The following is a 14,069-nucleotide window of genomic DNA, read 5'->3' as shown; positions in this document are numbered from 1 at the left end:
TACATAGTCATTACCATATCACTGAATATATTCTCTATGCTTTACTTTACATCCCAATGACAATTATGTAACAACCAGTTTGTACCTCTTACTCCTTTCACCTTTTTCACTCTGCCCCAAACCCCTCCCATCTATAACCCCAAAAATCTAGTACCGATCTGACACCAGACATAGTTATTACAATATTATTTGCTATATTCCTCATGCTATACCATTTATCCCCATAACTACTTTGTAATAACAAGTTTGTACTTCTTAATCCTTTCCCTTTTTCATCCATACCTCCAACCCCCATCCCATCTGGCAACCATCAATATGTTCTCTGTATCTATGAGTTTGTTTCTGTTTTGTTTGTTAATTTTGTTCTTTAGATTCCACATATAAGCAAAATCACATTGCATCTGTCTTTCTCTATCTGACACTTCAGTCAACACAATACCCTCCAGGTCCATCCGTGCTGCTGCAGATGCAAGAACACATTCTCTTCCATGGCCGAGCAATATTCAATTGTATATATGTACCACCTTCTCTTTATGCATTCTTCCATCGATGGACACCCAGGCTGCCTCCACATCTTGGTCATTTCTAAACAGCACTGCAATGAACATAAGGATGCACACGTCCCCTTGAAGTTGTATTTTTGTTTTTTTTCAGATAAGTATCTGGAAGTGGGATTACTTGGTCCTTCTTTGTCTCTTGTTATAGCCTGTGTTTTAAAGTCAATTTTGTCTGGTATAAGTATTGCTACCCCAACTTTTTTTTGGTTCTTTTGTTTCCATTTTCATGAAATATCTTTTTCCATTCCTTTACCCTCCGCCTGTGTGTGTCTTTCAATCTGAAGTGTGTCTCCTATAGGCAGCATATGTATGGGTTTTGTTTTCTTATCCATTCAGTTCTCCTATGTTTTTTGATTGGAGCATTTAATCCATTAACGTTGCAAGTAATTGATGATAGATATGTGGTTATTGCCATTTTATTATTTATAATTTTGACTTTTTTTCCTTCTTAAAGAGTCCCTGTAGCATTCCTTGTGATACAGATTTGGTGGTGTTGAACTCCTTAGCTTTTGTGTGGGAAGCTATTTATGACTCTGCCCTTTGATTTTGAATGGTAGCCTTGTTGAGTAGAGTACCCTGGTTATGGTCCTTTTCATTACTTTGAGTATTTCATGCTTATCCTTTCTGGCTTGCAAAGTTTCTCTTGAGAAATCAGCTGACAGTCTTATAGGAGCTCCCTTATAAGTTACAGGTTGATTTTCTCTTGTTGCTTTTAGGATGATCTCTTTGTCTTTACCCTTTGCCATTTTAATTATAATGAATCTTGGTGTGGGCCTGTTTGGCTTCATCTTGTTTGGGAATCTCTGTGCTTCCTGGGCTTGTATGACTACTTCTTTCACCAGGTTAGGAAAGTTTTCAGTCATTATTTCTTCAAATAGGTTCCAATCCCTTGCTTACTCTCAACCTTCTGGCACCCTATGATACAAATGTTGTTATGCTTGATTTTTGTCCCAGAGGTCTCTTAAACTCTCCTCATTTTTATTGATTTTTTTTTTCTTTTTGGTGTTCTGATTGGGTGTTTTCTGCTATCTTGTCTTCCAAATTGCTGATTCAAAACTCTGCTTCAACTAATCTGCTAGTGATTCCTTCTAGTGCAATTTTCATTTCAGCTATTATACTTTTCACGTCTGATTGGTTCATTTCTATGGTTTTTATGTCCTTTTTAATGCTTGCTATCTCTTTGTTGAAGTTCTTTCTAAGTTCCTTGAGCATCCTTATAACCATTGTTTTGAACTCTGTACCTGGTATGTTGCTTGCCTCCATTTCATTTAGCTCTTTTTCTGGAGTTTTCCCCTTTTCTTTCCTTTGGGACATATTTCTTTGTTTCCTCATTTTGGCTGCCTTCCTGTTTGCTTCTATATATTAGGTAGACCTGCTATGTCTCCCTTTCTTGGCTAGGTGGCCTTACATAGTAGGTGCCCTCTGTGGCCATTGGCACAGTCTCCTGGTCACCTGCAGGAGTATCACTTGTGTGGGTCATGTGGGTTGTGTGTGTCTGTCCTGTTATAGTTAAGCCTTGATTGTTATTGGCACATCATTGGGTGGGATTGGCCGTTAGGCTGATTGGCTATAGGGTTTGGCCATGTCCCTAACTTACCAGATGCTGTGCAGGGGACTTACCCCACTGAGTAGGATTTGTTCCAGCAGGTTCTAGTGCCTGTTGAGACTGCCCTTTGTGTGTGCATCTTGTGGAGTTAATTGGATGGTGCTTTGCTGTGGTCTGAATCCAACCTCCAAGTATATTGGTTCTGGGCCCCTTTGGAGGGGCTTCCATGCAGGCCATGGTCACTCACTGCCTGTGACTGGCCAGAGACTACCTGCTTCCTGGTAAATACAAAGTGATCCATGGTTGTTGATTGCCTGTGCTGAACCTGGAGGCATATGGGAAAGGCCATGCTGTGAACCAAGGATGGCTGTCATGAGTACCAGGACTGGGGGAACTCTGTAAATAGCAGGACAGCCCAAGGCCTGCTGCCACCCGCCATCTCCCTTAAAGTTCAGCCACTGATAAAGACTCATGCAGTACACAAAGTGGGTGAGGTAGTGTCTCAGGAAGTCACTAAAGTGGGAAGAGTTCTGTTCAACAGGTTAGTGTAGATTCTGGGTTGTGCCTGTGCTGGGCCTGGAGCTACTCAGCAAAAGTTTCTGAGCATACCAAGACCACTGCCATCCACCTGGGACTCTGATAGTTTTCCAAGGAAGAGTGCAATGTGTGCAGAGTGGCCTCCTTGCCGAGAAAGTGCCTCCAGTGTTAGGGGAGTTGGGCAGGACAGGGTCCCAGTGATTCAGCATGGTGGAACAGGGGAGCTCACCAGACCAATCAAATTCAGATTTGGCCTGTGGGGGTGTGTTCAACACAGGAAAGATGTTGCCCGCCTGCTGGCTGTATACGAGAGGACCCCACACAGGGAAAATGGCAATGTTTTACAGACCTTGCCTAAAGCCACACACCTCAGTCTGCCCCTCATATATCTCGGAGGCCCCCCAAGTCACCATCCCTCAACCGGAGCCCAAGGTGAGTGCCTTTAAGTGAATGAGTCTGTGCATGGGCTGTTTATGAGTACATCTGGGTTTCCTGCAGCTTTCCATCCCACCCTGATGATCAGAATCACCACTGTTTTTCACAGCCAGAAGTTGTGGGTTCTTGTCTTCCTGGCACCAGTACTCTGCGCTTGGGAGCCTGGCATGGGGCTAGGGTCCCTCACTTTTCCAGGGGGAACCTCGTTGCCTGAGATATCCCTCCTGATTCTCAACTGCTACATGGAGGTTTGAGCCCAGACTGTGTCTCTGCCTCTCCTACCCATCTTGATGTGGCTTCTTCTTTATATCCTTAGTTATAAAACTTCTGTTCAGTTAGACTTCAGATGGTTCTCCAGGTTGATCATTCTATAATTTAGTTGTAATTTTGATGTGCTCATGGAAGAAAGGAGGCACAGTGTTTATCTACTCTGCCTTCATGGATCTAGCTCTTCTTTCTTTCTTTAAAGCTAATCTCAAACAAAGCTCTCATGACTAACCTACCTCTTCATAAAAAGAATTACTAATAGAATACAAATGAAATTAACCTTCTATTTCCATCATAATCACTACAATTTACATAAAATTTACATAATAAAAATTATAATTAAGTAGCATTATAGTAATGATTATAAAAACAACATCCATAAATAGCATATGCTGATATAAGTATGGTGGAGATAGGAACTTTAAGCTATCCATATTTATTTTATTGTCTCTTTTTACTGAAAATGTATTCATGCCACTAAACATTGGTAATATTTGTGTTTAACTTCAACATAGAGCTATAGGGGTATATTATTTTACTTTTTTTTTTTTTTTTTGAGAATAATATGATGTATTCCGATTATCTGAAAACCAGGAATGTATTCACTACTTTTCCATTTGTAACCAACACATAGCGACAAAGTCTACGTGAAGGAATTAAGTAATCCAAAAAAAAAATTTATTTTGTTTCTCTACTATCATAATATTATTTTTTTCTTTCTTTTACTTCCCCCAGTTCTTCCATTATTTCTTTTGTGTCAGTTTTGCCTCTCATCTTTTCACCTCCCGATTCCTTCCACAAAAGTTCTTCCACTCTTTATTACTTTATTTTGGATATTTCCCCCACCAGGATGATAAAATTTTCCAGTGGGTATGCAAATATGGGTGTAATGAGAAGATGACTAGACATGTTGTGAAAGGAGTCTTTCCCTATACCAGATATAGTAATTAGGGCATATTAATAATATCAGTACAACCTCACATTTAGGAAAGAAAATAAAGGGAAATAGCAGTCACAAGTTCATTGAAATTATGAAATGCCCATAAGTAGGAATTATAAAGACTATTCTCTGATATTTAAGTAACTTTTTTGATTTTTCCAATCTGGTATCACCTGATTCTGATCTGTAGGAGGAAATGTATTGTCCGTTTGTTGTCCTTCTTGATGGAATTGGTGATTGTCATTGGAGCGTTTGTTGGGGGTTCAACTGTCATAGCCTACCTCGGTAGGCGTTGTCATCAGGACCTATGAGTTGTTTAGTTGAAGAATCACAGACTCCATTGATTTCTTTGGCAATATGATTCTCTCAGAATCTTAGTAAGCTGCTGCTTAATTTCATGTGTAAGTAACTATAGCCACAAATCCAATCTAGATGTAGCCTTTACGTTGAAAGAATGGTTCTTTTTATTATCCTCTGTGATTTGCTCATTCAACTGTTTCAACATAATGATGGCTAGTCAAAGCCATCTGTAACAATGGTCCTCAGTGTAAAAATGACACTTGTGATCTCGTCTCTATCAATTGGCTGTTGACCTACATATGACAAAGGATTTGACTTCTCTCTTGCTAAGGCTTTCATTTGGAGGTATTTTCAACTTGGAAAGTGTCCAAGTTACCAAAATTTTTACCAACGTGAAAGCAGGCAACAGGCAGAGTATGCTATCTTCAGTGGAACTGTGTTTTGTTTGTTTGTTTTTCTACTTATATACACATGTGCATTTCACTTGTTCAGAATTTTGGGAAAGTGACAAAAGTAGCCAAAACACACCAAAAATTAAAATATTTCCTATTAGCTCCCATAACACTATAGCTATATCAACCCACAGCCTTCTAAGAAAACTCAGGAGACAGTATCACAAAATGTATTGCAGAAAAAGAATGAGGTTGCTTTTCGTGCCTGTAATATGAGTTGTTGCCACATGAATCATTTTATTAAACCAGTGAAAAAGGTTCAGATTTCATTAATCTTAATATCTCATTGCTATACCAAATTCTTTATTTCTTAGCATTATATTTAGCAGCTAGTAACATAAAAAGCCAGAATAAAAGAAGCTTAAATAAAAGAGAAATTTATTTCTCACCTGTATAAATGTCATAAACTTAACAGTTCAGCAGTGGAAAGGTGGTTTAGGGATTCCAGAGACTTCCAGTTCAGCTCTCTGCCCAAATTCTTTAACATAGATTACAAGGCCTTTTCCATTTCTGGACTCTTCTCTTTTATCCTGGAACCACATTCTACTATTCTGTTCTTCACTTGCTCCAAAATCTATGCTCATTATACTAAAGCCTTTAATATAAGAAAAACTTCTCTTACTTCCACACCATTTCTAACATGTTAACTCAATGAGATATATTTTTCTTATTCATATGGCACTCACCACTCCTTTGTCTAGTTTATACCTATTTTTTTCCTTCAATTGAGCTATAAGAAACATGCAATAGCAGACATAAAGCTTACTAATCGTTAAGTGTACAGCTTGCTAAATTTTTACATCAATATACCTGCAAAACCACCAGCCAGATCAAGCTATAAAATATTTGCAGTACTCCAGGAGCATTCCTGCTCCTTCCTGATCAACAGCTATTCCCCTACACAAGGAAATAATTTTATGACTTCTATTACCATCAAAGAGTGTGGCAGCTTTGTGAGGTGTCACACAATTAAACAGAGCCTTGTATTTCCATCCCTGGCTCTGGGCCTCAGGACTCCAATGTCCCTGACTTCCACTGAAGCACAGGCCAGAAGATGGAACCAATTAAAAAGCCCTGCTTGGATGGCTTACTGAATGGAATTTCATAACCCACACCATGTTTGATTTTTAATTCTGCTACTTACTAGTTTTGTGACTCCACACAAGTTATTTAAATAGTCAAAGCCTGAGTTCTCACATTTAGAAAATGAGGCTATTTACATCTGCCTTGCAGGGTTTTATCAGGATTAGAGATAAGGTGCTTATTGTTAGGACAGTGGCTGGCATGAACACAGACCCCCAGTAACAAGCAGTAATTCTTAATATTGAAGATAATCCCTCTTGGAACACTTTCTAAGAATATCTGAATCATTTTCAAATCAGGACACCTATTCATCTTATGGATGATTATTTTTAACTGAACCCACAAGCATATAAGTATTCAAAGTATATGGGAATTATGGTTACATAGATAGCATAGAAATGATGACTAATTTTTAAGTAAAACAATTTTAATAAGCTCCAGAAATATTATTTGTTTTTGTTTTAACACAAGATAGATTTCCCACTGTGAATTGTTTGACTTAAAATTACATATCACCCAATTAACTGGAATAAAATCTTCTAATGTTTGTTTAGAACAAATATGAAAAAAGGTCACTCATTGCTTAGGAACATAAAGATGTTGGAATTGACTGGGGTAAAAATAGGAGATGATGCTTCTATGGATACATGTGAGGACAGTTTTAGGATGAGTGGCCTGATTGACCAGGGTAATCTGTCAAGTGATGAGAGAAAATAAGGATATCTGCTCAGTCTTCTTCTCAGATTCAGGATATAGGAAAATTTCTGCTATGTCTTTGACAATAAAAATGAAGCAAGTTTTTATGAAACGATCATGAGCTTTGAAGTCATGTGGACAGACTTTTAAGTGCGATACCATCACTTACTTCTACGTATTGGTTTCCTTGTATGTAAACCCAAGAATAGTAATGCCCACCTCACAATGTTGTTTTGGGAATTAAGTGAAATAATATATGTAAAAATATGTGATATAAAATTGCTACTCAATAAACACTAGCTCATTTTATTTCTCCCCTCAGTTTTAAGAAATGTCCTATTTATGCTCATTTCAAGCTCAAGATGAAGTATTACATCAGGCATACACACAAATTCTCCAGGTATGGGTTAATGCTAAGATGACTAAACTATACATAAGAATGGTAACCTCTCTGATCTGAAAAGCTCATATAACAAAACAGTAGTATTCTCCCACCAGATTAGGAGGAAATTTTCTAGATACCTCCTGTGAATTTAAAGAGACATTTATGGAGAGCAAGGAGAATACACCAGACTGGGAAATAGTGGATTACAACAATTAGCAACACAGAGAATACTGTTGAGAACAAGCCTATCGCTATGAACAGACCACCTGGGCCTAGAGGCCACACCAGGTATTTGCCTCATGTACCCATTCCCTCTGATGGAAAACAGAGACAGTGCAACCAATCTTGTGCTACAGCTCTGCCAACAAAATGATGTCCAACAAAAGTTTTATAGTGAAAAGATCCTTCCTCCAGGAATTGTTAAGGTTTGCTAGGCAATGCTCTGTGATAGAAATTATGGTGTTTGGGTTGATGATAATTAGTCTTTGGACTCATTTTCATGCCAGAAGAGAAAATTGTTGCCAGTCCCTTGGCTTGTCCTCTGGAAAAATATTTGTAGATTCCCAGGTGGGAAACGTGAAAGCCCTAAAAGTAACTGAATTTCAAGGTGAAATTGTTATAGTTCCTCATTTTAAATGAACAGGTATTGAGATCATCTCTAACATGCGAGAAGAATTCATAGGAATGTAGAAAGGTCTTATTGAGAAAATGTGGGCAGGGTGAGGACATGTCCGGGAGGGGTTTCTGGGTAATCCCTGGGTCCCCCACCTACTGAGGAGATGGATGAGGACAGGTTTGATCTCATGGATTCAGGAATAGAACTGACCAAGGAGCCAGCTATTCAACAGGAAAGAATGGTGGCCTTTCTTAACTAGTTTGTGGTGCATACTGTACAGTTCCTTAATTACTTTTCTGTAGTTTGTGAGGAGAAATTAGCACCTTTTTCTTCGTATCCAACAAATTGAAACAACTGTCAGTATTTTAGATGCAAAGTTGTCCTCTATCCCAGGCCTAGATGATGTCTCATTTGAAGTATCTCATGTAAGTGACACTAGTATCAACAAATGAATCACATTCTGAAACCACTTCAGAGAAATCACAGCAGAATAGTTTACAAGACTCATGATCACAGGAAAGTGAAGTAACAGCAGAAAATATCTTAACTGTAGCCAAGGATCTAAGATAAGCCAAATATCTCAAAATGGCTCAAGTGGGTGTCCCAGTAAAGGCAATAAGAAACAAAATGTTATAGGAAGGAAGGACTCCACCCAGATCTTGAGAAGCCAGATGCTCCAGGGCCTGAGGGTGAAGGTGAAAAAATGCAAAAGAAAGACCAGATAGTGAATATTCTCTTAGTGGCTAAGCTTAATTTCAATAAAAATGACATGTGCATATGTAGGTATATATTTACATTCTATCAGAAAAAGAGCCTTAACTTTATCTCTCAGTCATAAAAGTATTAAGTGGCCAAATTTCTACCACCAAGCTTCCTCTGTGTTAAAACAAAAAGTTTATAACCTAGCCAAAAAAAAAAGTGTGGAAGTTATAGTTCTTTAAAAAGAATATAGGTATGGAACAAATAAAGAATATAAAATCATAAGAAACAAAAAAATTCTAGAGTAGATAAAAATTCAGAAGGAGTATGCTATTCTACTTTAGAAAAATAGACTGGGAATATTATAGAACAAAAAAGAAAAAGACTCTTATTAAAAAAAATTATCAGGAGATTATAAGATTGAAAAGAAGAGGGAAGGCAGAAAATGTGAACCAACAGGACCTAGTTTACTGATCAGTTGAATTAAATCAGCTACTATATGACACATCTCTAATAGAATATGTCATAATATATGTAGCTCAGCTCTCTGTGCCCTTCTCTTGTTTGTGATAAAAGGAAACATCTTATTTCTCATTGTTCTTTAAACTATAAACAGAGCTAGGAGAACCAACATTACCAAAGAGACTGCCAAAAACGTGCTGATAACAACTAGTATGTTTCATAGCTGTCACATTTAGACTTCCTTTACACAAAAAAATCCAAAACAATCCGATAAGCAACAACAAATTATGCACACATTATGGAAATCCAAACTAGTATTGTGTGTATATAAGGCAATGCATAAAATATAGAAGCTTCTGAGGAAGTTCGAAGGTCTCCATTCTAAGTACCTTATAGTTCACTACTTATTCCTTCATAACACTCATGTTAGAAGGTCAGTATCTTTCTTTCCCCCTAAAAATGCTCAAAATTAGCCTCTTAAATTCAGTTAAAGAATGATAATTAAGCAGGGGTCACAATATGGGGAAATTATGACCAGCTTTGCCATTTCGTTCCTAATTTTAGTGTGAAATAAAATATCCAAGATATCTTCAATGGAGAAGGCATCATTTTGTTCAGATAGTGCTGTGCTTAGATGTATGTCCCATGGGAACTGATTTAGGGGAAAACAGCTGTGATTCACAGAAATGTTAGTTATACACTTGAAAAAGCTTCCAAATTGATTCTGCAATATAACCTAATTCACCATAGTTTGCATAGATATTATTGTGAATTACCTATTTGTTTAGGAGCTAGACTGATATGTTTAACTAAAATATAACCTCTGAAAGTCAAAAGTGCTATCTTTCATTCTTTTCTTTTTCTCTGTTTAGCATTCTTCTACCTGCCTACAAGGAGCTCAAAAATTGTGATTATTTGGCAGAACTAATTCTTGTAAATTTAAGTATTAGCTCTGGAGAATCTAAGTGGCCCAAAATAATTGTTATTGGTATTCCCAAATATTATATTTTTCTCTTACCTTCCAGTCTTTCCTTTCTACCAACCTCTTCTCATTTTATGTCTTTCCTTCTTTTATTCTTTATTTTATAACTGTGCCTTTCCATGGTAAAACCAACGACACCAATGACCATTTTGTAGTCCCACTGATGGCACTCATAGCTAATGGGGTTACTGACCACTGTTCTATTTCCTAGGGAATGAGAAAGCAATGCTGAATTGAGTTAGATTCAGCTGAAAAGGTACACATTAACCCCTGGTCAGAGTGCAGGTAAAACAAAAGCTACTGCTAAAAATAGCTCTTTTTTCCACTATTAGTGTCATTCGCCATTTTTAAGAAACCAGGGAAAAACTATTCATCAATATCAGTGTCTGGAGTTCATTTTATGATATTATCACTAATTTATTTAATTTTAACATATAACTAAATGAATTTATTTTTACTTAAAGCATAGTTTTTAAACACAGGTATATTTATACATTGGTTCTCTTGCTAGAAACTCATCATTTGAAACAAAATACCTTTGTTCTCCTCTCATTCCTACAACTTATATGGAGCTATATTAAACTAGGTCTGTACAGAGTCTTTCATACTCTACCTACTTACATCTGTCCAAAGGGAAAAGAGGTACAATTTTTTTCCCCAGAAAATAAGAATTTTTCTGCACTGAACGTTTCTTGACAAAAGGAGAATCTGTAAGTATTCATCATTTTAAAGCATAGAACAAGGATTTAATTAAAGTCATAAAGAATGCACTCTGTAGAGTTCTCTTCTAGCATGCCTTGGCTTTTAGACATTGATTAAATAAGAAGAAACATTGATAGGGATGGAATCTCTGACACATTTGAAATACTCACGTTTTAAGGAACCTATTTTAGATAAAATGAGAACCCTTGCTGATCTTGGCCCACTTTTAGAAATACATTGAAACCCTAGGCTTTTGTTATTTCTAAAATAGGTTAAGTGATTTTCTTTTCTTTTTTCCCTTTCTGCCTGAATGGACTAACATCTAAACACCCACATAGGTTTGTGAGGGCATTTTGGAAAAATGGAGATCAGTTGTATATTTCCTAACTCTTTTTACTTACAAAATATATCTTTATGTTTTTTTTAATTATTATTATTATTCTAGACTTATATATGTCAAGATTCTAATTGTTCAAATGACTATAAAATATGAACACTGATCAAATAAACTAAGTTTTTGGATGGTAATCAAATATAGCACTTGAAATGCTAGGGTGCACATTTCCTTAGATATTGGTACAGACTTCTGGATATTACATACTTGTTTGGATATATTGCAATGAGAAACAAGAACATGCTGATCATGGGGAAAGGGTCATTATTCTGTTGAACTAAATTTACTTTACGTTCCATTTCTTTGCATAACAAACAATAGATTTTTTAGTCCAACTGTGCTAATACCTCTGCTGTGAATATGCACTTTCCTGTATGAAAGGAATCACAGGCAATTGGCATTGGGGTGGCTTAGAAGATAAGCATGTACATATATGCAGCTCCAAAAAAATCAGGGAAGAAAACTTGCTTTGATTAGCAGGATAATAATACACATCTTAGGTGTAATGCAAACATCATGACTCTCTATCAACATTAATTATTCCTTTTCTTCCAGACAATATTATTGTAGCTCAGCTAACAGGATGAATCATCAAAACTTTCAGAGATAAAGACAGGAGGCCAGTAACTAAATGTTGAACTTTCTTAAGTAGAGTATTTTTAGAATAGAACTGTTAGAAAAGGCAACATGATAAATCAACATATTCTATTAGCCATTCATATTCATAAGGAAAAAAATAATCATTTCACACTGAGAAGTATCCAAGGCCTAGTCATGCATTAAACATGTATTTGTTATAATTGCTATCAAGCTTAATAAACTAACCTTCACTTCCTTTTCTCAACTAAAACTAGTATGGAAAGCATTCCTCTAATAGATTTCCATGTATGTTGTTTTTATTAAAATAACATTTTATCTGATGAAACGAAGTATTAGTCTATGTAATTAAATAAAAATATATAGGTCATTAGTAAACCAACTTATTTTGGCCTTGAATAAAGTGATACTGCATTTAGATGTTTTCTTTTTGTTTTTAGTTTATAGATTTTCTAAATATCCAGATATATCCTCTTGATACATCCCAAGACACATGAAGTTATGGACAAGAGACTCCACTCTTGGAAAGTGCAAGACATATTAATGGGTATAGACACAGCTCATAGAATCATTGGAAGGATTAAAGAAATCCTCCCTTTGGCTAAGTTTCCAAAAATGACTTTTAATACCACAGTGGCACAGAGCCCCAAGAAGGCTCACTGTCACGATCCATGCCAGTAAATGGGGTGCCCCCTACATACCTTTTCTTCACTCATGACTCCGACCAAAGTGTTATATGAGTGTATCTGATATGCCAAACCTAAATCACATCTGGAACTCTAGCCACAAGGAAACTGACAATAATCAATGTTAAATTTCCAGCCTCAACATTCCAGAAACAAAGACTTGGAATGAGTTTTGAGAGAACCAATACACTTTCTAAATTTATTATATTTGGAAATGAAAATGTTTGTGACGGGGTTAAGTAGACCAAAATTGAACCCCACTGAAGACAATTTTGTTTTACCATGGAGCACTACAATATGCTATAAGAGAATTCCATTTTTACATGATTTCTAGCTAAAAGAAAGGAATAAATGAATCATCAGAAATCCATCACTTTTCCTTGGGGAGAAAAACCTTAATATTCCTGAAGTTCCTGTGTACTGATGGTCATTTTCATTTATAAAGATGTGAAAGTCATTTTCATGAGACAGAGCATTAATCTGAAGTTAGTGGTAGTTTTCTTTTCTTTATTTATTTTCAGTTTTACTGAGATACAATTGATAAACAAAATTGTAAGATAAAGTGTACAACGTGATGATTTGACATACACATATATGGTGATAGGATTTCCCCAGTTACTTAACACACCCGTCACTTTATGTATTTACCTTTTTGAGTGTGAGAACATTTGAGTTCTACTCTCTTAGAAAATTCTAATTATACAATATGGTGTTATTAACTATAGTCACCACGTTATACGTTAGATCCTCAGACCTTATTCATCTTATAAATGAAAGTTTGTACCAACCTCTCCATATTTCCCCCACTTCTCAGGCCCTGGCAACCATTTTTTTACTGTTTCTACAAGTTCAATTTTTTTTTTTTTTTAAGATTTCACATATAAGTGATACTATGTGGTATTTGTATTTCCCATCTGACTTATTTCACTTAGCATAATGCCCTACAGATTCATCCATGTTGTCACATGAGAAGGGAGGACTGGTAAATTTAATGTTCGTTTACCCATACACAGGTGGAATGATCGTTTTGGGTCTTTTTTTCATGAGAGGCTTTCTTAGACTTTATCTCCAGCCTACCCCATTATAATTCCACAGTCTCCACAGTTTCAAAATTGTAGTTTATGAACAGTAGAGTTTGGCAGAAAACTTGTGACCAAAAGTGATCTTTAACATTCATGTATCTATTTCCCAAGTTCCCGATTTTCACAGTGTTTTAGATCTCTGTAGTTACTTCTCAGCTCAGTGGTATTTTTTAACAGTATCTTCTAGTTTTGTGTTTCTTTTCAGAGGGGTTATTTATGCCATCTATTCTAATATACTGCCAGAAATGTGAATCTATCTCCTAACTTATCTATCAAACTATTCATATCTCACTTTCCCAGGTATTTTTATCCTGCTCAAAAGACTCTGCGGACACAGTATAGCCAGTGAAGCTCTGTCATAAGGGGAAAAAAAAAAAAAAAAAAAACCACCTAGATTTATGGTGTGAAACTTGAAAAACAAAGTGAAAATGCTTTTTCCGTGGGTAAGAAAATATTTGAAGTTCACATACAACAATACCCATGATATTGTGTGTTCTATGAAATAAATAGTTATAAGTGATATAAAATGTAATATCAAATCAGTATGAGGAAGAACATTTGAACAGAGCTTTCCTGAGAATAGAGGTACCTAGAGGTCCCCCTTTCACTGGAAATATTCCCAAAAGGGCTGAATGATTATTTTTTCCATGT

General features: G+C 36.3%; 1 pseudogene; it reads left to right on the top strand.

Moving 5' to 3' along the window:
* The first annotated feature begins 7,977 nt into the window (after positions 1-7,977).
* On the top strand, positions 7,978-8,561 carry LOC117028851 (WASH complex subunit 3-like; annotated as a pseudogene).
* The last annotated feature ends 5,508 nt before the right edge of the window (positions 8,562-14,069 follow it).

The sequence above is a fragment of the Rhinolophus ferrumequinum genome, chromosome 10 (genome assembly GCF_004115265.2).
Source record: "Rhinolophus ferrumequinum isolate MPI-CBG mRhiFer1 chromosome 10, mRhiFer1_v1.p, whole genome shotgun sequence".
Taxonomy (NCBI): Eukaryota; Metazoa; Chordata; class Mammalia; order Chiroptera; family Rhinolophidae; genus Rhinolophus; species Rhinolophus ferrumequinum.
Note: the sequence above shows the minus strand (reverse complement) of the source record. Positions and strands in the feature narration are given on the sequence as shown.